The sequence below is a fragment of the Chrysemys picta genome, unplaced genomic scaffold (assembly GCF_011386835.1).
Source record: "Chrysemys picta bellii isolate R12L10 unplaced genomic scaffold, ASM1138683v2 scaf587, whole genome shotgun sequence".
Taxonomy (NCBI): domain Eukaryota; kingdom Metazoa; phylum Chordata; order Testudines; family Emydidae; genus Chrysemys; species Chrysemys picta.
The window spans coordinates 3,120-24,782 of record NW_027053294.1 but is presented as its reverse complement, the minus strand read 5'-3'; the positions used below and the strand labels follow the sequence as shown (position 1 = coordinate 24,782).

General features: G+C 66.6%; 2 non-coding genes across 2 annotated transcripts; one reads left to right on the top strand and one right to left on the bottom strand.

The window, feature by feature from the left end:
- Nucleotides 1-4,254: 4,254 nt before the first annotated feature.
- LOC135978982 (U2 spliceosomal RNA) lies at nt 4,255-4,440 on the top strand. The gene has a single exon (XR_010596320.1). It is a non-coding gene; the product is annotated as a U2 spliceosomal RNA (small nuclear RNA).
- Nucleotides 4,441-6,584: 2,144 nt separating this feature from the next.
- LOC135978983 (U2 spliceosomal RNA) lies at nt 6,585-6,771 on the bottom strand. Its single transcript, XR_010596321.1, has one exon. It is a non-coding gene; the product is annotated as a U2 spliceosomal RNA (small nuclear RNA).
- Between the last annotated feature and the right edge of the window lie 14,892 nt (nt 6,772-21,663).

Genomic DNA, 21,663 nt, shown 5'->3' with positions numbered 1-21,663 from the left:
CTGAGACCCCCGCTCCGCAGGGGGGTGACGAGGACACCATCTACCTCACATACCCCCTTGCCGCTGATGCGCTCACCTGCCCCATCTGCTCGCCGCCCCGGCGTTTCCGCCTCCTCGGAGGAGTCACCAGGCACTTGAAGAGGTGCCATGGCAAATCCACCACCTTCAGCTGCGCCCTCTGCAACCTGCCCTTCGACACTCAGAAGAGATGCAAGACACACCAGGCCAGCTGCAAGAGAGCCCGTTCAGCGACAGCTCCGGTTCCGGCCTCTCGCCCCCCTGCGCCCCGGCCCGCTGCTCCCGCGCCGCGTGGAAACGGGGCACCCCCGCCAACCGCCACCTTACAACCCACTCCAACCCCCGAGTCATTGGACCAGGGATCCACCATCGAGACGGCACCTCCCACAGCAGGCAACGTTGACCGAGCCCCTGCCAGCTGGACACCTTTCACATCCACCCAGGTAGCCCGTAAGCTCTCTGAGCTGAGGCGTCTCAGCGCCCTCCCGTCGCCCAACCAGCGCAACCCCATCCCAAGAAGGGTCAGCGCCCCGCCACGCGTGGCCGCCCGGAATCCCGCCCCCCGCGGACCCGACGCCGGTCCCCAGGCCACCCTACGGGCGCCAACCGCAGGAAGAGCTAATGCGACCCCTCAACCTGCACCGCGAACCCCGCCTGCCGAGGGAACGGGGTCCACCCCCCAGCCTGCTCCACAAACTACTGCTGCCAGAGGAGTCAACGCCACAACCGGGCCGCGGCACCAGGCCCCCATCGTCCGGCGGACCGGCACGGCCCCAGAGGCCACCAGGCCGGTCCCTGCTGCCAGAAGGTCACACGTTCCCGTGACAACCCCCCAGACAGCAGCCGCACACGGAAGACCTGGCGTCACCCCCGCCCCCCTTGACCCGGTCCAGATTCCGCCAACAACCAGTGACGATCCTACCCCACCAGCGACTACGCCCCGGGACCCAACCGAGGAGTCCCCCGACCCACCAGTGAGACAACCCCTTGGCCACACGGCAAACCCGCGACCCACGCCGACCGAGGAGCCCGAGGACCAGCGGCCAAAGACTAGGCCAGCCACGCCTTGGCAGGCCGCCTGGATCGAGGAGCTCCAAGCGACAGCTTCCTTCGCGGAATTTGACCCACTCGTCGACAGGCTCACCCGCGAGCTGTCCGCGGAGATTGCCTTCAGGAGGACACCGAACCAGGAGACCACCCGGCCTGCCCCGAGACGGCCCGCCCCGCACCGTGACAACAACACCAGGGGAGCTGGAAGGAGGAACACCGGCCGCCGTTTCGACCCGGCAGCCGCGTCAAGGATCCAGAAGATGTACCGTACAAACCGCCTCAAGGCCGTGAGAGAGATCCTCGACGGGCCCCCGTCGTACTGCACGATCCCGCCCGAGCGCCTCTACAACTACTTCCTCGGAGTGTTCGGCGGCGTGCCCAGGAACGACGCGCAGCGCCCGGAGTGCCTCCGCCCCCTGCCCCGCATTCCCGACGCGGATGGCCTGGAGGCCGACTTCACCCCTAAAGAGGTGACGGCCAGGCTCTCCAGAACCAAGAACACTGCACCCGGAAAAGACAGCATCCCCTACAGCCTCCTCAAGAAACGGGACCCCGGCTGCCTCCTGCTCTCCACCATCTTTAACTTGTGCAAGCGCTTCGGCCGCTCCCCCACCTCCTGGAAGAAGGCCATGACCGTCTTGATTCCCAAGAAGGGCGAGCGGGATGACCCCAGCAACTGGAGACCCATCTCCCTCTGCTCCACCATGTACAAACTGTACGCCAGCTGCCTGGCAGCCAGGATCACGGAGTGGGCGACGACCGGGGGAGCCATCAGCCCTGCCCAGAAGGGCTTCATGCCGTCGGAGGGGTGCTACGAGCACAACTTCCTTCTCCAGACCGTCATCCAGACGACCAGGAGAACGCGGAGGCAGTGCTCGATAGCGTGGCTCGACCTGGCCAACGCCTTCGGGTCCATCCCCCACCATCACATCTTCGACACCCTACAGGAGTTTGGGATGCCAGAGACCTTTCTCCACCTGATCCGGGAGCTGTACGAGGGCTGCAGCACCACCATCCGATCGGTAGAAGGGGAGACCGCAGAGATACCGATCCACAGCGGCGTGAAGCAGGGTTGCCCCCTCAGCCCCATCGTCTTTAACCTCGCCATGGAGCCGCTCCTGCGGGCGATCTCCGACGGCGGCGACGGCTTCGACCTGCACGGCGAGAGGGTGAGCGTCCTGGCCTACGCGGATGACCTGGTCCTGATCGCGGACGACCCCGAGAGGCTCCAGGGCATGCTCGACACCATCGGGAGAGCCGCGGACTGGACGGGACTCCGCTTCAACGCCAAGAAGTGTGCGTCCCTCCACGTTGACGGGAGCAAGAGGGACTCGGTACTGATGACGGAGTTCCTCATCCAGGGCGAGTCCGTCGTTCCTCTGGCGGAGGGGCAGGCATACCAACACCTCGGCACACCGACAGGCTTCCGCGTCCAGCAGACCCCAGAAGACACCATCGGGGGGATCCTGCAGGACGTCGCCAAAATCGACACATCCCTGCTGGCGCCGTGGCAGAAGATCAACGCCCTCAACACCTTCCTGATCCCCCGCATCGCCTTCGTCCTGAGGGGATCCGCCGTGGCAAAGGTGCCCCTCAACAAGGCGGACAACGCCATCCGGAAGCTGGTCAAAAACTGGATGTCCCTGCCCCGGAGAGCCAGCAACGAACTCGTATACATCAAGCACAGGCACGGTGGTGCCGGCGTCCCCCGTATGGGAGACCTCTGTGACGTTGCGGTCCTCACGCACGCCTTCCGCCTCCTGACGTGCCCGGACGCCAAAGTGAAGAACGTTGCAATGGCCGCCCTCCACGCCGCCACCGAGAAACGAATCGGCAGACCTCCCTCCGACCAAGATGTGGCCACCTTCATGAGCGGCTCCCTGGATGGCGACTTCGCCCGGGACAGGGGAGACTTCGCCTCGCTGTGGACCCGCGCCCGCATTGCCACGCGCCGGCTGGGAAAGCGCCTGGGCTGCCGCTGGGAATGGAACGAGGAACGGCAGGAGCTGGGAGTCCTGATACCGCGGATCGGAACGGAGGACAACATCATCGTCACCCCCGGAGCCAGAGGCGTGCTGGAGAGATCGCTGAAGGCCGCCGTCCACGCGCTCTACGTGGACGCCCTGAAGAAAAAGCCGGACCAGGGTAAAGTCTTCGAAGTAACCAGCAAATGGGACTCCAGCAACCACTTCCTCCCCACAGGCAGCTTCACCCGGTTCGCCGACTGGCGGTTCATCCACCGCGCCCGGCTGAATTGCGTCCCGCTCAACGGTGCCATCCGCCACGGGAACCGGGACAAACGCTGCAGGAAGTGCGGGTACGTCAACGAAACCCTGCCCCACGTCCTATGCTGCTGCAAGCCCCACGCCAGAGCCTGGCAGCTACGCCACAACGCCGTCCAGGACCGTCTAGTGAAGGCCATCAACCCGCGTCTGGGAGAGATCACCGTCAACCGCGCCGTCCCCGGCACCGACAGCCCGCTGCGCCCGGACATCGTCGTCACGGACGAGGTGGGGAAAAAGATCATCCTGGTCGACGTAGCGATTCCGTTCGAGAACAGGACCCCGGCCTTCCGCGAAGCCCGAGCCCGCAAGCTCGAAAAATACGCCCCCCTGGCTGACACCCTGCGGACTAAGGGTTACGAGGTTCACGTCGACGCTCTGCTCGTTGGGGCCCTGGGTGCCTGGGACCCGTGTAACGAACGCGTGCTGAGGACCTGTGGGGTGGGCCGTCATTACGCGCGGCTCATGAGACGCCTAATGGTCTCGGACGCTATCCGTTGGTCCCGGGACATTTACATCGAGCACATCACCGGCCACCGCCAATACCAAGAGTGAGCCGGGGAGACCTCGTGCACCCACACACACCCCCTGCTGGACCCTATCCCCTGAGCCCTAAACCCACCAAACCTAGCTGAATCCCGCCACGTGAGGGTCACCCCATCCCCATTACCCAGCCCGCTTACTTATACCCATGACTATCTCTACCTCCCGTATGGGTGATAGACCCTCACCGTTTATCGACTGTGTCCTGATCCCGCCCACCGGTTACCCACCCCTCATTGGGGACATTGCAGTGTGTATATACTATGTGTGCTGCCCAGCCCCAAAACACCAACATACCCCCATACTCTGCATGTTACCCCCAATGACCAATAACTTACGCTTTAAATTTTCTGTATCGTTTATTTCTTTTAAATATTCTCTAATAAAATTTAAATCTGTTCTTATCAGTTTAATATCTGATATGTTCTCGATGTGAGAACTTTATATTAAATGGATTTTTGGAACAGGGAGATGGAATAGGAGCTTGCTCCTTCCACTCCATGCATCAGCCTGGTATTGTAGTACTTCCAGGTGTGGTGCGCCTCCCTCCGGGGAGAACATGCTTGTTCAAAAAATAGAAAAAAAAAAATCTTTTGGGCTCTATCGGTGCTCAGACCGTTCGGCTGTGTTTTTTGTATGTTTTTTTTTTTTTCTGATGGGGGGTTTACCTACTTGAGCAGCTGTTTTCATTTCTACTTTACTGTTGTTTTATAAAATTTTGAAGAGACTGGTTCTCACATGTTATGTAAATGTGGGCTTTGGGTCAGTGTTTCTCAGCTTCTCGGCCTTTTGGCTAAGATCAAGTGTAGTATGAGACGCCTGATGGTCTCAGACACTATCCGTTGGTCCCGGGGAGGACCAGGTGTAACAGCCGGGAGTCTGTGTCGAGCAACAGGCTGTGCTGGGACAGTGGTCAGAGCTTTAGGTTGCGTGTTAGGGGTTGCAGGATGCATCCCAGGGCACCATGAGCTCTTTAAGATAGCTGATACAGTGTATCAGTAGAGATTCAGATTAAACTGATATAGATCTAGGCAGTATCTTATCATGTTCAATTAATAAGGATTAGACTGATAAGAACAGATACTTGATCTTAGCTCATAGAGCCGAGAAGCGATACCTTTCCTTGGAACAGCGCGCTCCCCTCGCGCTCCCATTGCTTTCTATGTCACCAGGACCTACTTTCACCAGGCCGGTCCCTGCTGCCAGAAGGTCACACGTTCCCGTGACAACCCCCCAGACAGCAGACGCACACGGAAGACCTGGCGTCACCCCCGCCCCCCTTGACCCGGTCCAGATTCCGCCAACAACCAGTGACGATCCTACCCCACCAGCGACTACGCCCCGGGACCCAACCGAGGAGTCCCCCGACCCACCAGCGAGACAACCCCTTGACCACACGGCAAACCCACGACCCACGCCGACTGAGGAGCCCGAGGACCAGCGGCCAAAGTCTAGGCCAGCCACGCCTTGGCAGGCCGCCTGGATCAAGGAGCTCCAAGCTCCAAGGCTCCCCGGGCTGTGGAGGCAGCGGCAGTCGGGGCACGGGGCAGGAGTCCCCGGGTGGCTCGGGTCGCGGCGGCTGCGGCACGCCGCGGGGCTCCCCGGGCTGTGGAGGCAGCGGCAGTCGGGGCACGGGGCAGGGAACCCCTGACGGCGGTTCGGGCAGCGGCGGTCGGGACACGCGGTGGGGCTCCCCGGGCTGCCCAAGCAGAGGTGGCCAGGGCGTGGGGCAGGAGTCCCCCACCGGTGGCTGGGGTAAGGGCAGCTGGAGCACGCGGCCCGGCTCCCCAAGGTGGACACGCGGCAGGGGCTGGGGCTCGGGGCAGGGATCCCCCGGCGGCCGGAGCAGCAGCGGCTGAGGCGCGTGGCGGGGGTCCCCAGGCTGCGCCAGGGGGGGCGGCCAGGGCGTGGGGCACGGGTCCCCCGGTGGCATGGGCGGCCGCTTTGGGGAGGGGGGGCAACCCCCCGGCGGCATGGGCGGTGGGGGAGCCGCGGGAGAATCCCCTGAAGGGGGTAGGTGCTGGGGCTCAGTGAGAAGGATACCTGGCCCCAGGGGCAGCAGATGGCCAGTGGGGCTCCTCTCCGGCAGCTGGGACACGTGGGGACGGACTCCTGGCGGCAGCAGCAGCAACCGGGCGGCCGTGGATGTCTCGGGCAGCAGGGGCGTGGGGAGGCTGTCTCTCCGCGGCTGCGGCTCTTCCCGCGGCAGGAGCGAGGTGGGGCAGACTCCCGGTGGTTGCAGCTGCTGGCGGTCGGCTGCAGGGTCTTCCAGCGGTTGGAGCACTGCAGGGCGGCCTCCCGGCGGTCGGAGACTGGGGTGTACGCTCTCGGTGGTGTTCCTGCAGGCTGGTCCTCGGATGGAAGAGCTTTCTGCAGCAGCATCTTGGGGGCGATTCTCCTTGTCTTCGCACTTCCCTCTGGGTCTGCTGGATTGCCATGGCTCTGAGGCACCGAGAGTCTTCTTTCGGGTAGTGGTCTGAGAAGATCTCCGGGGAGGACCAGGCGTAACAGCCGGGAGCCTGTGTCGAGCAACGGGCTGTGCTGGGGCAGTGGTCAGAGCTTTAGGTTTAGGGGTTGCAGGATGCATCCCAGGGCACCATGAGCTCTTTAAGATAGCTGATACAGTGTATCAGTAGAGATTCAGATTAAACTGATATAGATCTAGGTAGTAGCTTATCATGTAGAATTAATAAAGATTAAACTGATAAGAACAGACACTACACTTGGACCACAGCTCAAAGAGCCAGGAAGAGCAAGCTCCTATTCCATCTCCCTGTTCCAAAAATCCATTTAATATATAGTCCTCAGATAGAGGACGTATCAGATATTAAACTGATAAGAACAGATTTAAATTTTATTAGAGAATATTTAAAAATAAAGACGGTACAAACGATTCAAGGAGTCAGGTGTCAGTCATTGGGGGGAACATACAGAGTATGTGGGGACGTTGTTGTGTTGGGGTGGGCAGCTCACATAATATATACGGACTGTAGTGTCCCCAATGGGGGGGTGGGTGGCGGGCGAGATCAAGACCTAGTTGGTAATCGGTGAGGGTCAATCATCCATACATGGGGTACCAGTAGCCATGGGCACAAGTAGGTGGGTTGGGTGATGGTGATGGGGCGACCCTCACGGGGTGGGATCCAGGGGATCCAGGGGAAAGAAGCCCTGCAGGGTGGGGGGGGGTTGATAGGTCCCATCCCCCTTGCGGGCGGGTGAGGTCTCCCCGGCTCACTCCTGAGTATTGACGGTGGCCGGTGAGGTTGGGTGGGTTCAGGGCTCGAGAGACAAGGCCCATCGGGGGGGGCGGGGGGGGAATATAGGCCACTTCTCCTTTGTCGGTGGGCAGGGTCCCCGTGGCACACTCTTGTTATCGGCGGTGGCCGGGTTCAGGGCTGGGGCGGGGGGGGAAGGATGGGACCCCTCCCCCTTCCAAGTGGGCAAGGTCTTCCTGGTTCGCCCTCAGCACTGGAAGCGGCTGGTGGGGTTGGGTGGGAAGGGGCTCAGGGGGGTAGGATCTCTGCCCCCTTGTCGGTGGGCGAGGGCTCCCCGGCTCGCTCTTGGCATTGGCGGCGGCCAGCGAGGTTGGGTGGGCGGATTTGGGGCTCAGGCCTAGCGGGGGGGGAAGGGTGGTAGGTCCCTTGTGGGTGGGCGAGGTTTCCCTGGCTCGCTCCCGGAGTTGGCGGTGGCCGGTGAGGTTGGGTGGGTTAGGGGCTCAGGGGGTAAGGTCCAGTGGGGGGAGGAGGGGGGAGTTAGCGAGTCCCTCCTCCCTTGCAGGTGGGCGAGGTCTAATCGGCCCGCTCTTGGTATTGGCGGTGGCCGGTGATGTGTTCCGTGTAAATGTCCCGGGACCAACGGATAGTGTCTGAGACCATCAGGCGTCTCAGGGGATAGGGTCCAGCAGGGGGTGTGTGTGGGTGCACGAGGTCTCCCCGGCTCACTCTTGGTATTGGCGGTGGCCGGTGATGTGCTCGATGTAAATGTCCCGGGACCAACGGATAGCGTCCGAGACCATTAGGCGTCTCATGAGCCGCGCGTAATGACGGCCCACCCCACAGGTCCTCAGCACGCGTTCGTTACACGGGTCCCAGGCACCCAGGGCCCCAACGAGCAGAGCGTCGACGTGAACCTCGTAACCCTTAGTCCGCAGGGTGTCAGCCAGGGGGGCGTATTTTTCGAGCTTGCGGGCTCGGGCTTCGCGGAAGGCCGGGGTCCTGTTCTCGAACGGAATCGCTACGTCGACCAGGATGATCTTTTTCCCCACCTCGTCCGTGACGACGATGTCCGGGCGCAGCGGGCTGTCGGTGCCGGGGACGGCGCGGTTGACGGTGATCTCTCCCAGACGCGGGTTGATGGCCTTCACTAGACGGTCCTGGACGGCGTTGTGGCGTAGCTGCCAGGCTCTGGCGTGGGGCTTGCAGCAGCATAGGACGTGGGGCAGGGTTTCGTTGACGTACCCGCACTTCCTGCAGCGTTTGTCCCGGTTCCCGTGGCGGATGGCACCGTTGAGCGGGACGCAATTCAGCCGGGCGCGGTGGATGAACCGCCAGTCGGCGAACCGGGTGAAGCTGCCTGTGGGGAGGAAGTGGTTGCTGGAGTCCCATTTGCTGGTTACTTCGAAGACTTTACCCTGGTCCGGCTTTTTCTTCAGGGCGTCCACGTAGAGCGCGTGGACGGCGGCCTTCAGCGATCTCTCCAGCACGCCTCTGGCTCCGGGGGTGACGATGATGTTGTCCTCCGTTCCGATCCGCGGTATCAGGACTCCCAGCTCCTGCCGTTCCTCGTTCCATTCCCAGCGGCAGCCCAGGCGCTTTCCCAGCCGGCGCGTGGCAATGCGGGCGCGGGTCCACAGCGAGGCGAAGTCTCCCCTGTCCCGGGTGAAGTCGCCATCCAGGGAGCCGCTCATGAAGGTGGCCACATCTTGGTCGGAGGGAGGTCTGCCGATTCGTTTCTCGGTGGCGGCGTGGAGGGCGGCCATTGCAACGTTCTTCACTTTGGCGTCCGGGCACGTCAGGAGGCGGAAGGCGTGCGTGAGGACCGCAACGTCACAGAGGTCTCCCATACGGGGGACGCCGGCACCACCGTGCCTGTGCTTGATGTATACGAGTTCGTTGCTGGCTCTCCGGGGCAGGGACATCCAGTTTTTGACCAGCTTCCGGATGGCGTTGTCCGCCTTGTTGAGGGGCACCTTTGCCACGGCGGATCCCCTCAGGACGAAGGCGATGCGGGGGATCAGGAAGGTGTTGAGGGCGTTGATCTTCTGCCACGGCGCCAGTAGGGATGTGTCGATTTTGGCGACGTCCTGCAGGATCCCCCCGATGGTGTCCTCGGGGGTCTGCTGGACGCGGAAGCCTGTCGGTGTGCCGAGGTGTTGGTATGCCTGCCCCTCCGCCAGAGGAACGACGGACTCGCCCTGGATGAGGAACTCCGTCATCAGTACCGAGTCCCTCTTGCTCCCGTCAACGTGGAGGGACGCACACTTCTTGGCGTTGAAGCGGAGTCCCGTCCAGTCCGCGGCTCTCCCGATGGTGTCGAGCATGCCCTGGAGCCTCTCGGGGTCGTCCGCGATCAGGACCAGGTCATCCGCGTAGGCCAGGACGCTCACCCTCTCGCCGTGCAGGTCGAAGCCGTCGCCGCCGTCGGAGATCGCCCGCAGGAGCGGCTCCATGGCGAGGTTAAAGACGATGGGGCTGAGGGGGCAACCCTGCTTCACGCCGCTGTGGATCGGTATCTCTGCGGTCTCCCCTTCTACCGATCGGATGGTGGTGCTGCAGCCCTCGTACAGCTCCCGGATCAGGTGGAGAAAGGTCTCTGGCATCCCAAACTCCTGTAGGGTGTCGAAGATGTGATGGTGGGGGATGGACCCGAAGGCGTTGGCCAGGTCGAGCCACGCTATCGAGCACTGCCTCCGCGTTCTCCTGGTCGTCTGGATGACGGTCTGGAGAAGGAAGTTGTGCTCGTAGCACCCCTCCGACGGCATGAAGCCCTTCTGGGCAGGGCTGATGGCTCCCCCGGTCGTCGCCCACTCCGTGATCCTGGCTGCCAGGCAGCTGGCGTACAGTTTGTACATGGTGGAGCAGAGGGAGATGGGTCTCCAGTTGCTGGGGTCATCCCGCTCGCCCTTCTTGGGAATCAAGACGGTCATGGCCTTCTTCCAGGAGGTGGGGGAGCGGCCGAAGCGCTTGCACAAGTTAAAGATGGTGGAGAGCAGGAGGCAGCCGGGGTCCCGTTTCTTGAGGAGGCTGTAGGGGATGCTGTCTTTTCCGGGTGCAGTGTTCTTGGTTCTGGAGAGCCTGGCCGTCACCTCTTTAGGGGTGAAGTCGGCCTCCAGGCCATCCGCGTCGGGAATGCGGGGCAGGGGGCGGAGGCACTCCGGGCGCTGCGCGTCGTTCCTGGGCACGCCGCCGAACACTCCGAGGAAGTAGTTGTAGAGGCGCTCGGGCGGGATCGTGCAGTACGACGGGGGCCCGTCGAGGATCTCTCTCACGGCCTTGAGGCGGTTTGTACGGTACATCTTCTGGATCCTTGACGCGGCTGCCGGGTCGAAACGGCGGCCGGTGTTCCTCCTTCCAGCTCCCCTGGTGTTGTTGTCACGGTGCGGGGCGGGCCGTCTCGGGGCAGGCCGGGTGGTCTCCTGGTTCGGTGTCCTCCTGAAGGCAATCTCCGCGGACAGCTCGCGGGTGAGCCTGTCGACGAGTGGGTCAAATTCCGCGAAGGAAGCTGTCGCTTGGAGCTCCTCGATCCAGGCGGCCTGCCAAGGCGTGGCTGGCCTAGTCTTTGGCCGCTGGTCCTCGGGCTCCTCGGTCGGCGTGGGTCGCGGGTTTGCCGTGTGGCCAAGGGGTTGTCTCACTGGTGGGTCGGGGGACTCCTCGGTTGGGTCCCGGGGCGTAGTCGCTGGTGGGGTAGGATCGTCACTGGTTGTTGGCGGAATCTGGACCGGGTCAAGGGGGGCGGGGGTGACGCCAGGTCTTCCGTGTGCGGCTGCTGTCTGGGGGGTTGTCACGGGAACGTGTGACCTTCTGGCAGCAGGGACCGGCCTGGTGGCCTCTGGGGCCGTGCCGGTCCGCCGGACGATGGGGGCCTGGTGCCGCGGCCCGGTTGTGGCGTTGACTCCTCTGGCAGCAGTAGTTTGTGGAGCAGGCTGGGGGGTGGACCCCGTTCCCTCGGCAGGCGGGGTTCGCGGTGCAGGTTGAGGGGTCGCATTAGCTCTTCCTGCGGTTGGCGCCCGTAGGGTGGCCTGGGGACCGGCGTCGGGTCCGCGGGGGGCGGGATTCCGGGCGGCCACGCGTGGCGGGGCGCTGACCCTTCTTGGGATGGGGTTGCGCTGGTTGGGCGACGGGAGGGCGCTGAGACGCCTCAGCTCAGAGAGCTTACGGGCTACCTGGGTGGATGTGAAAGGTGTCCAGCTGGCAGGGGCTCGGTCAACGTTGCCTGCTGTGGGAGGTGCCGTCTCGATGGTGGATCCCTGGTCCAATGACTCGGGGGTTGGAGTGGGTTGTAAGGTGGCGGTTGGCGGGGGTGCCCCGTTTCCACGCGGCGCGGGAGCAGCGGGCCGGGGCGCAGGGGGGCGAGAGGCCGGAACCGGAGCTGTCGCTGAACGGGCTCTCTTGCAGCTGGCCTGGTGTGTCTTGCATCTCTTCTGAGTGTCGAAGGGCAGGTTGCAGAGGGCGCAGCTGAAGGTGGTGGATTTGCCATGGCACCTCTTCAAGTGCCTGGTGACTCCTCCGAGGAGGCGGAAACGCCGGGGCGGCGAGCAGATGGGGCAGGTGAGCGCATCAGCGGCAAGGGGGTATGTGAGGTAGATGGTGTCCTCGTCACCCCCCTGCGGAGCGGGGGTCTCAGTGGTAGTAGAGGTTTCTCCAGTAAGGGTGTCCCGCTGGGGGTCGGGCGGGGACTGCTGGGGACCAGGGGGTGTGACTGGTGCCCGCCGGGGGACAGGGGAGCCGTCTCGTGGTGGCTGGAGCTGCTGGGGAGCAGGGGGCGTGTCTGGGTACCGCAGGAGGACCGGGGAGGCATCTTGTGGTGATTGGGGCGTGTGGCAGAGTTCCCTTGACAGCCGGGGGACGTGGGGTGGGGAGTTCAGCGGTTGTGGCTGCTGTGGGGCGGTGTGGGGGTCTCCCGTTGGCTGGAGCAGCAGGAGCGTGGAGGATGTCCCTGGCGGTTGGGGTGGCAGGGGAGTGGTTGGGGGGTCCCCCGGTGGCTGGAGCAGCTGGTGGACAGCGGGGGAGTCGCTCTGCAGCTGGAGTGCCAGGTGATGGGGGGGCAGGTTTCCCAGGTTCTGCGGCAGTCGGCGGGCAGCGGGTCGGGGTCCTGTCTGCCGGGGCGCATCAGTGGGCTCCTCGGGCACTGTGAGCGGTGGCGGCTGGAGCGCAGGGTGGGAGGCCCCCTGTAGCTCGGGCGGTGGCGGCTGGGGCGGGTGGTGGGGATCCCCTGGCTGCATAGGCGGCAGCTGCGCGGGGCAGGAGACCCCCGGGGGCTCAGACAGCGGCGGCCGGGGCGGGTGGTGGGGATCCCCCGGCTGCATAGGCGGCAGCAGCGCGGGGCAGGAGATCCCCAGGGGCCAAGGCAGCGGTGACTGGGCCACGTGGCGGGGCTCCTCGTGTTGCCCGAGCAGCTGCAGCTGGGGAGCGGAGCAGGAGTCCCCTGGCGGTGGGACCAGCGGCGGCTGCGGGGCTCCGCGGGGCTCCCCGGGCTGCCCAGGCAGCGGCAGCCGGGGAGCGGGACAGGGGTCTCCGGGCGGCAGCCGGGGCACGTGGCGGGAGTCCCCGAGCGGCGGCGGCGAGGGTGCGCCGCGGGTCTCCCCGGGCCGCTCGGGCAGTGGCAGCCGGGCAGCGGGGCAGGAGTCCCCAGGCAGCCCCGGCCGCGGTACGCCGCGGGGCTCCGCGGACCGCGGCAGCCGGGGCGCGGGGCGGGAGTCCCCGAGCGGCGGCGGCGGCGGCGTGCCACCGGGCTCCCCGGGCTGCTCCGGCAGTGGCAGCCGGGGAACGGGGCAGGAGTCCCCCAGCGGCGGCGGTGCGCCGCGGGGCTCCCCGGGCTGCTCCGATAGCCGGAGAGCGGGGCAGGAGCCCCCGGGCGGCGGCGGCGGAGGCGCGCCGCAGGGCTCCCCGGGCCGTGTAGGCAGCGGTAACCGGGGAGCGGGGCAGGAGTCCCCGGGCGGCGGCGGCGGCGCTCCGCGGGGCTCCCCGGGCTGCTCAAGCAGCGGCAGCCGGGGAGCGGGGCAGGAGTCCCCCGGCGGCGGCGGCGGCGCGCCGCGGGGCTCCCCGGGCTGCTCCGGTAGTGGCAGCCGGGGAACGGGGCAGGAGTCCCCCAGCGGCGGCGGCGGAGGCGCGCCGCAGGGCTCCCCGGGCCGTGTAGGCAGCGGTAACCGGGGAGCGGGGCAGGAGTCCCCCGGCGGCGGCGGCAGCGCGCCGCGGGGCTCCCCGGGCTGCTCCGGTATTGGCAGCCGGGGAACGGGGCAGGAGTCCCCGGGCGGCGGAGGCGCGCCGCGGGGCTCCCCGGGCTGCTCAAGCAGCGGCAGCCGGGGAGCGGGGCAGGAGTCCCCCGGTTGCGGCGGCAGCGCGCCGCGGGGCTCCCCGGGCTGCTCCGGTAGTGGCAGCCGGGGAACGGGGCAGGAGTCCCCGGGCGGCGGAGGCGCGCCGCGGGGCTCCCCGGGCTGCTCAAGCAGCGGCAGCCGGGGAGCGGGGCAGGAGTCCCCGGGTGGCTCGGGTCGCGGCGGCTGCGGCACGCCGCGGGGCTCCCCGGGCTGTGGAGGCAGCGGCAGTCGGGGCACGGGGCAGGGAACCCCTGACGGCGGTTCGGGCAGCGGCGGTCGGGACACGCGGTGGGGCTCCCCGAGCTGCCCAAGCAGAGGTGGCCAGGGCGTGGGGCAGGAGTCCCCCACCGGTGGCTGGGGTAAGGGCAGCTGGAGCACGCGGCCCGGCTCCCCAAGGTGGACACGCGGCAGGGGCTGGGGCTCGGGGCAGGGATCCCCCGGCGGCCGGAGCAGCAGCGGCTGAGGCGCGTGGCGGGGGTCCCCAGGCTGCGCCAGGGGGGGCGGCCAGGGCGTGGGGCACGGGTCCCCCGGTGGCATGGGCGGCCGCTTTGGGGAGGGGGGGCAACCCCCCGGCGGCATGGGCGGTGGGGGAGCCGCGGGAGAATCCCCTGGAGGGGGTAGGTGCTGGGGCTCAGTGAGAAGGATACCTGGCCCCAGGGGCAGCAGATGGCCAGTGGGGCTCCTCTCCGGCAGCTGGGACACGTGGGGACGGACTCCTGGCGGCAGCAGCAGCAACCGGGCGGCAGTGGATGTCTCGTGCAGCAGGGGCGTGGGGAGGCAGTCTCTCCGCGGCTGCGGCTCTTCCCGCGGCAGGAGCGAGGTGGGGCAGACTCCCGGTGGTTGCAGCTGCTGGCGGTCGGCTGCAGGATCTTCCAGCGGTTGGAGCACTGCAGGGCGGCCTCCCGGCGGTCGGAGACTGGGGTGTACGCTCTCGGTGGTGTTCCTGCAGGCTGGTCCTCGGATGGAAGAGCTTTCTGCAGCAACATCTTGGGGGCGATTCTCCTTGTCTTCGCACTTCCCTCTGGGTCTGCTGGTTTGCCATGGCTCTGAGGCACCGAGAGTCTTCTTTCGGGTAGTGGTCTGAGAAGATCTCCGGGGAGGACCAGGCGTAACAGCCGGGAGCCTGTGTCGAGCAATGGGCTGTGCTGGGACAGTGGTCAGAGCTTTAGGTTGCGTGTTAGGGGTTGCAGGATGCATCCCAGGGCACCATGAGCTCTTCAGGATGGCTGATACAGTGTATCAGTAGAGATTCAGATTAAACTGATATAGATCTAGGTAGTGGCTTATCATGTTCAATTAATAAAGATTAAACTGATAAGAACAGATTTAAATTTTATTAGAGAATATTTAAAAGAAATAAACGATACAGAAAATTTAAAGCGTAAGTTATTGGTCATTGGGGGTAACATGCAGAGTATGGGGGTATGTTGGTGTTTTGGGGCTGGGCAGCACACATAGTATATACACACTGCAATGTCCCCAATGAGGGGTGGGTAACCGGTGGGCGGGATCAGGACACAGTCGATAAACGGTGAGGGTCTATCACCCATACGGGAGGTAGAGATAGTCATGGGTATAAGTAAGCGGGCTGGGTAATGGGGATGGGGTGACCCTCACGTGGCGGGATTCAGCTAGGTTTGGTGGGTTTAGGGCTCAGGGGATAGGGTCCAGCAGGGGGTGTGTGTGGGTGCACGAGGTCTCCCCGGCTCACTCTTGGTATTGGCGGTGGCCGGTGATGTGCTCGATGTAAATGTCCCGGGACCAACGGATAGCGTCCGAGACCATTAGGCGTCTCATGAGCCGCGCGTAATGACGGCCCACCCCACAGGTCCTCAGCACGCGTTCGTTACACGGGTCCCAGGCACCCAGGGCCCCAACGAGCAGAGCGTCGACGTGAACCTCGTAACCCTTAGTCCGCAGGGTGTCAGCCAGGGGGGCGTATTTTTCGAGCTTGCGGGCTCGGGCTTCGCGGAAGGCCGGGGTCCTGTTCTCGAACGGAATCGCTACGTCGACCAGGATGATCTTTTTCCCCACCTCGTCCGTGACGACGATGTCCGGGCGCAGCGGGCTGTCGGTGCCGGGGACGGCGCGGTTGACGGTGATCTCTCCCAGACGCGGGTTGATGGCCTTCACTAGACGGTCCTGGACGGCGTTGTGGCGTAGCTGCCAGGCTCTGGCGTGGGGCTTGCAGCAGCATAGGACGTGGGGCAGGGTTTCGTTGACGTACCCGCACTTCCTGCAGCGTTTGTCCCGGTTCCCGTGGCGGATGGCACCGTTGAGCGGGACGCAATTCAGCCGGGCGCGGTGGATGAACCGCCAGTCGGCGAACCGGGTGAAGCTGCCTGTGGGGAGGAAGTGGTTGCTGGAGTCCCATTTGCTGGTTACTTCGAAGACTTTACCCTGGTCCGGCTTTTTCTTCAGGGCGTCCACGTAGAGCGCGTGGACGGCGGCCTTCAGCGATCTCTCCAGCACGCCTCTGGCTCCGGGGGTGACGATGATGTTGTCCTCCGTTCCGATCCGCGGTATCAGGACTCCCAGCTCCTGCCGTTCCTCGTTCCATTCCCAGCGGCAGCCCAGGCGCTTTCCCAGCCGGCGCGTGGCAATGCGGGCGCGGGTCCACAGCGAGGCGAAGTCTCCCCTGTCCCGGGCGAAGTCGCCATCCAGGGAGCCGCTCATGAAGGTGGCCACATCTTGGTCGGAGGGAGGTCTGCCGATTCGTTTCTCGGTGGCGGCGTGGAGGGCGGCCATTGCAACGTTCTTCACTTTGGCGTCCGGGCACGTCAGGAGGCGGAAGGCGTGCGTGAGGACCGCAACGTCACAGAGGTCTCCCATACGGGGGACGCCGGCACCACCGTGCCTGTGCTTGATGTATACGAGTTCGTTGCTGGCTCTCCGGGGCAGGGACATCCAGTTTTTGACCAGCTTCCGGATGGCGTTGTCCGCCTTGTTGAGGGGCACCTTTGCCACGGCGGATCCCCTCAGGACGAAGGCGATGCGGGGGATCAGGAAGGTGTTGAGGGCGTTGATCTTCTGCCACGGCGCCAGCAGGGATGTGTCGATTTTGGCGACGTCCTGCAGGATCCCCCCGATGGTGTCTTCTGGGGTCTGCTGGACGCGGAAGCCTGTCGGTGTGCCGAGGTGTTGGTATGCCTGCCCCTCCGCCAGAGGAACGACGGACTCGCCCTGGATGAGGAACTCCGTCATCAGTACCGAGTCCCTCTTGCTCCCGTCAACGTGGAGGGACGCACACTTCTTGGCGTTGAAGCGGAGTCCCGTCCAGTCCGCGGCTCTCCCGATGGTGTCGAGCATGCCCTGGAGCCTCTCGGGGTCGTCCGCGATCAGGACCAGGTCATCCGCGTAGGCCAGGACGCTCACCCTCTCGCCGTGCAGGTCGAAGCCGTCGCCGCCGTCGGAGATCGCCCGCAGGAGCGGCTCCATGGCGAGGTTAAAGACGATGGGGCTGAGGGGGCAACCCTGCTTCACGCCGCTGTGGATCGGTATCTCTGCGGTCTCCCCTTCTACCGATCGGATGGTGGTGCTGCAGCCCTCGTACAGCTCCCGGATCAGGTGGAGAAAGGTCTCTGGCATCCCAAACTCCTGTAGGGTGTCGAAGATGTGATGGTGGGGGATGGACCCGAAGGCGTTGGCCAGGTCGAGCCACGCTATCGAGCACTGCCTCCGCGTTCTCCTGGTCGTCTGGATGACGGTCTGGAGAAGGAAGTTGTGCTCGTAGCACCCCTCCGACGGCATGAAGCCCTTCTGGGCAGGGCTGATGGCTCCCCCGGTCGTCGCCCACTCCGTGATCCTGGCTGCCAGGCAGCTGGCGTACAGTTTGTACATGGTGGAGCAGAGGGAGATGGGTCTCCAGTTGCTGGGGTCATCCCGCTCGCCCTTCTTGGGAATCAAGACGGTCATGGCCTTCTTCCAGGAGGTGGGGGAGCGGCCGAAGCGCTTGCACAAGTTAAAGATGGTGGAGAGCAGGAGGCAGCCGGGGTCCCGTTTCTTGAGGAGGCTGTAGGGGATGCTGTCTTTTCCGGGTGCAGTGTTCTTGGTTCTGGAGAGCCTGGCCGTCACCTCTTTAGGGGTGAAGTCGGCCTCCAGGCCATCCGCGTCGGGAATGCGGGGCAGGGGGCGGAGGCACTCCGGGCGCTGCGCGTCGTTCCTGGGCACGCCGCCGAACACTCCGAGGAAGTAGTTGTAGAGGCGCTCGGGCGGGATCGTGCAGTACGACGGGGGCCCGTCGAGGATCTCTCTCACGGCCTTGAGGCGGTTTGTACGGTACATCTTCTGGATCCTTGACGCGGCTGCCGGGTCGAAACGGCGGCCGGTGTTCCTCCTTCCAGCTCCCCTGGTGTTGTTGTCACGGTGCGGGGCGGGCCGTCTCGGGGCAGGCCGGGTGGTCTCCTGGTTCGGTGTCCTCCTGAAGGCAATCTCCGCGGACAGCTCGCGGGTGAGCCTGTCGACGAGTGGGTCAAATTCCGCGAAGGAAGCTGTCGCTTGGAGCTCCTCGATCCAGGCGGCCTGCCAAGGCGTGGCTGGCCTAGTCTTTGGCCGCTGGTCCTCGGGCTCCTCGGTCGGCGTGGGTCGCGGGTTTGCCGTGTGGCCAAGGGGTTGTCTCACTGGTGGGTCGGGGGACTCCTCGGTTGGGTCCCGGGGCGTAGTCGCTGGTGGGGTAGGATCGTCACTGGTTGTTGGCGGAATCTGGACCGGGTCAAGGGGGGCGGGGGTGACGCCAGGTCTTCCGTGTGCGGCTGCTGTCTGGGGGGTTGTCACGGGAACGTGTGACCTTCTGGCAGCAGGGACCGGCCTGGTGGCCTCTGGGGCCGTGCCGGTCCGCCGGACGATGGGGGCCTGGTGCCGCGGCCCGGTTGTGGCGTTGACTCCTCTGGCAGCAGTAGTTTGTGGAGCAGGCTGGGGGGTGGACCCCGTTCCCTCGGCAGGCGGGGTTCGCGGTGCAGGTTGAGGGGTCGCATTAGCTCTTCCTGCGGTTGGCGCCCGTAGGGTGGCCTGGGGACCGGCGTCGGGTCCGCGGGGGGCGGGATTCCGGGCGGCCACGCGTGGCGGGGCGCTGACCCTTCTTGGGATGGGGTTGCGCTGGTTGGGCGACGGGAGGGCGCTGAGACGCCTCAGCTCAGAGAGCTTACGGGCTACCTGGGTGGATGTGAAAGGTGTCCAGCTGGCAGGGGCTCGGTCAACGTTGCCTGCTGTGGGAGGTGCCGTCTCGATGGTGGATCCCTGGTCCAATGACTCGGGGGTTGGAGTGGGTTGTAAGGTGGCGGTTGGCGGGGGTGCCCCGTTTCCACGCGGCGCGGGAGCAGCGGGCCGGGGCGCAGGGGGGCGAGAGGCCGGAACCGGAGCTGTCGCTGAACGGGCTCTCTTGCAGCTGGCCTGGTGTGTCTTGCATCTCTTCTGAGTGTCGAAGGGCAGGTTGCAGAGGGCGCAGCTGAAGGTGGTGGATTTGCCATGGCACCTCTTCAAGTGCCTGGTGACTCCTCCGAGGAGGCGGAAACGCCGGGGCGGCGAGCAGATGGGCAGGTGAGCGCATCAGCGGCAAGGGGGTATGTGAGGTAGATGGTGTCCTCGTCACCCCCCTGCGGAGCGGGGGTCTCAGTGGTAGTAGAGGTTTCTCCAGTAAGGGTGTCCCGCTGGGGGTCGGGCGGGGACTGCTGGGGACCAGGGGGTGTGACTGGTGCCCGCCGGGGGACAGGGGAGCCGTCTCGTGGTGGCTGGAGCTGCTGGGGAGCAGGGGGGCGTGTCTGGGTACCGCAGGAGGACCGGGGAGGCATCTTGTGGTGATTGGGGCGTGTGGCAGAGTTCCCTTGACAGCCGGGGGACGTGGGGTGGGGAGTTCAGCGGTTGTGGCTGCTGTGGGGCGGTGTGGGGGTCTCCCGTTGGCTGGAGCAGCAGGAGCGTGGAGGATGTCCCTGGCGGTTGGGGTGGCAGGGGAGTGGTTGGGGGGTCCCCCGGTGGCTGGAGCAGCTGGTGGACAGCGGGGGAGTCGCTCTGCAGCTGGAGTGCCAGGTGATGGGGGGGCAGGTTTCCCAGGTTCTGCGGCAGTCGGCGGGCAGCGGGTCGGGGTCCTGTCTGCCGGGGCGCATCAGTGGGCTCCTCGGGCACTGTGAGCGGTGGCGGCTGGAGCGCAGGGTGGGAGGCCCCCTGTAGCTCGGGCGGTGGCGGCTGGGGCGGGTGGTGGGGATCCCCTGGCTGCATAGGCGGCAGCTGCGCGGGGCAGGAGACCCCCGGGGGCTCAGACAGCGGCGGCCGGGGCGGGTGGTGGGGATCCCCCGGCTGCATAGGCGGCAGCAGCGCGGGGCAGGAGATCCCCAGGGGCCAAGGCAGCGGTGACTGGGCCACGTGGCGGGGCTCCTCGTGTTGCCCGAGCAGCTGCAGCTGGGGAGCGGAGCAGGAGTCCCCTGGCGGTGGGACCAGCGGCGGCTGCGGGGCTCCGCGGGGCTCCCCGGGCTGCCCAGGCAGCGGCAGCCGGGGAGCGGGACAGGGGTCTCCGGGCGGCAGCCGGGGCACGTGGCGGGAGTCCCCGAGCGGCGGCGGCGAGGGTGCGCCGCGGGTCTCCCCGGGCCGCTCGGGCAGTGGCAGCCGGGCAGCGGGGCAGGAGTCCCCAGGCAGCCCCGGCCGCGGTACGCCGCGGGGCTCCGCGGACCGCGGCAGCCGGGGCGCGGGGCGGGAGTCCCCGAGCGGCGGCGGCGGCGGCGTGCCACCGGGCTCCCCGGGCTGCTCCGGCAGTGGCAGCCGGGGAACGGGGCAGGAGTCCCCCAGCGGCGGCGGTGCGCCGCGGGGCTCCCCGGGCTGCTCCGATAGCCGGAGAGCGGGGCAGGAGCCCCCGGGCGGCGGCGGCGGAGGCGCGCCGCAGGGCTCCCCGGGCCGTGTAGGCAGCGGTAACCGGGGAGCGGGGCAGGAGTCCCCGGGCGGCGGCGGCGGCGCTCCGCGGGGCTCCCCGGGCTGCTCAAGCAGCGGCAGCCGGGGAGCGGGGCAGGAGTCCCCCGGCGGCGGCGGCGGCGCGCCGCGGGGCTCCCCGGGCTGCTCCGGTAGTGGCAGCCGGGGAACGGGGCAGGAGTCCCCCAGCGGCGGCGGCGGAGGCGCGCCGCAGGGCTCCCCGGGCCGTGTAGGCAGCGGTAACCGGGGAGCGGGGCAGGAGTCCCCCGGCGGCGGCGGCAGCGCGCCGCGGGGCTCCCCGGGCTGCTCCGGTATTGGCAGCCGGGGAACGGGGCAGGAGTCCCCGGGCGGCGGAGGCGCGCCGCGGGGCTCCCCGGGCTGCTCAAGCAGCGGCAGCCGGGGAGCGGGGCAGGAGTCCCCCGGTTGCGGCGGCAGCGCGCCGCGGGGGCTCCCCGGGCTGCTCCGGTAGTGGCAGCCGGGGAACGGGGCAGGAGTCCCCGGGCGGCGGAGGCGCGCCGCGGGGCTCCCCGGGCTGCTCAAGCAGCGGCAGCCGGGGAGCGGGGCAGGAGTCCCCGGGTGGCTCGGGTCGCGGCGGCTGCGGCACGCCGCGGGGCTCCCCGGGCTGTGGAGGCAGCGGCAGTCGGGGCACGGGGCAGGGAACCCCTGACGGCGGTTCGGGCAGCGGCGGTCGGGACACGCGGTGGGGCTCCCCGAGCTGCCCAAGCAGAGGTGGCCAGGGCGTGGGGCAGGAGTCCCCCACCGGTGGCTGGGGTAAGGGCAGCTGGAGCACGCGGCCCGGCTCCCCAAGGTGGACACGCGGCAGGGGCTGGGGCTCGGGGCAGGGATCCCCCGGCGGCCGGAGCAGCAGCGGCTGAGGCGCGTGGCGGGGGTCCCCAGGCTGCGCCAGGGGGGGCGGCCAGGGCGTGGGGCACGGGTCCCCCGGTGGCATGGGCGGCCGCTTTGGGGAGGGGGGGCAACCCCCCGGCGGCATGGGCGGTGGGGAGCCGCGGGAGAATCCCCTGGAGGGGGTAGGTGCTGGGGCTCAGTGAGAAGGATACCTGGCCCCAGGGGCAGCAGATGGCCAGTGGGGCTCCTCTCCGGCAGCTGGGACACGTGGGGACGGACTCCTGGCGGCAGCAGCAGCAACCGGGCGGCAGTGGATGTCTCGTGCAGCAGGGGCGTGGGGAGGCAGTCTCTCCGCGGCTGCGGCTCTTCCCGCGGCAGGAGCGAGGTGGGGCAGACTCCCGGTGGTTGCAGCTGCTGGCGGTCGGCTGCAGGATCTTCCAGCGGTTGGAGCACTGCAGGGCGGCCTCCCGGCGGTCGGAGACTGGGGTGTACGCTCTCGGT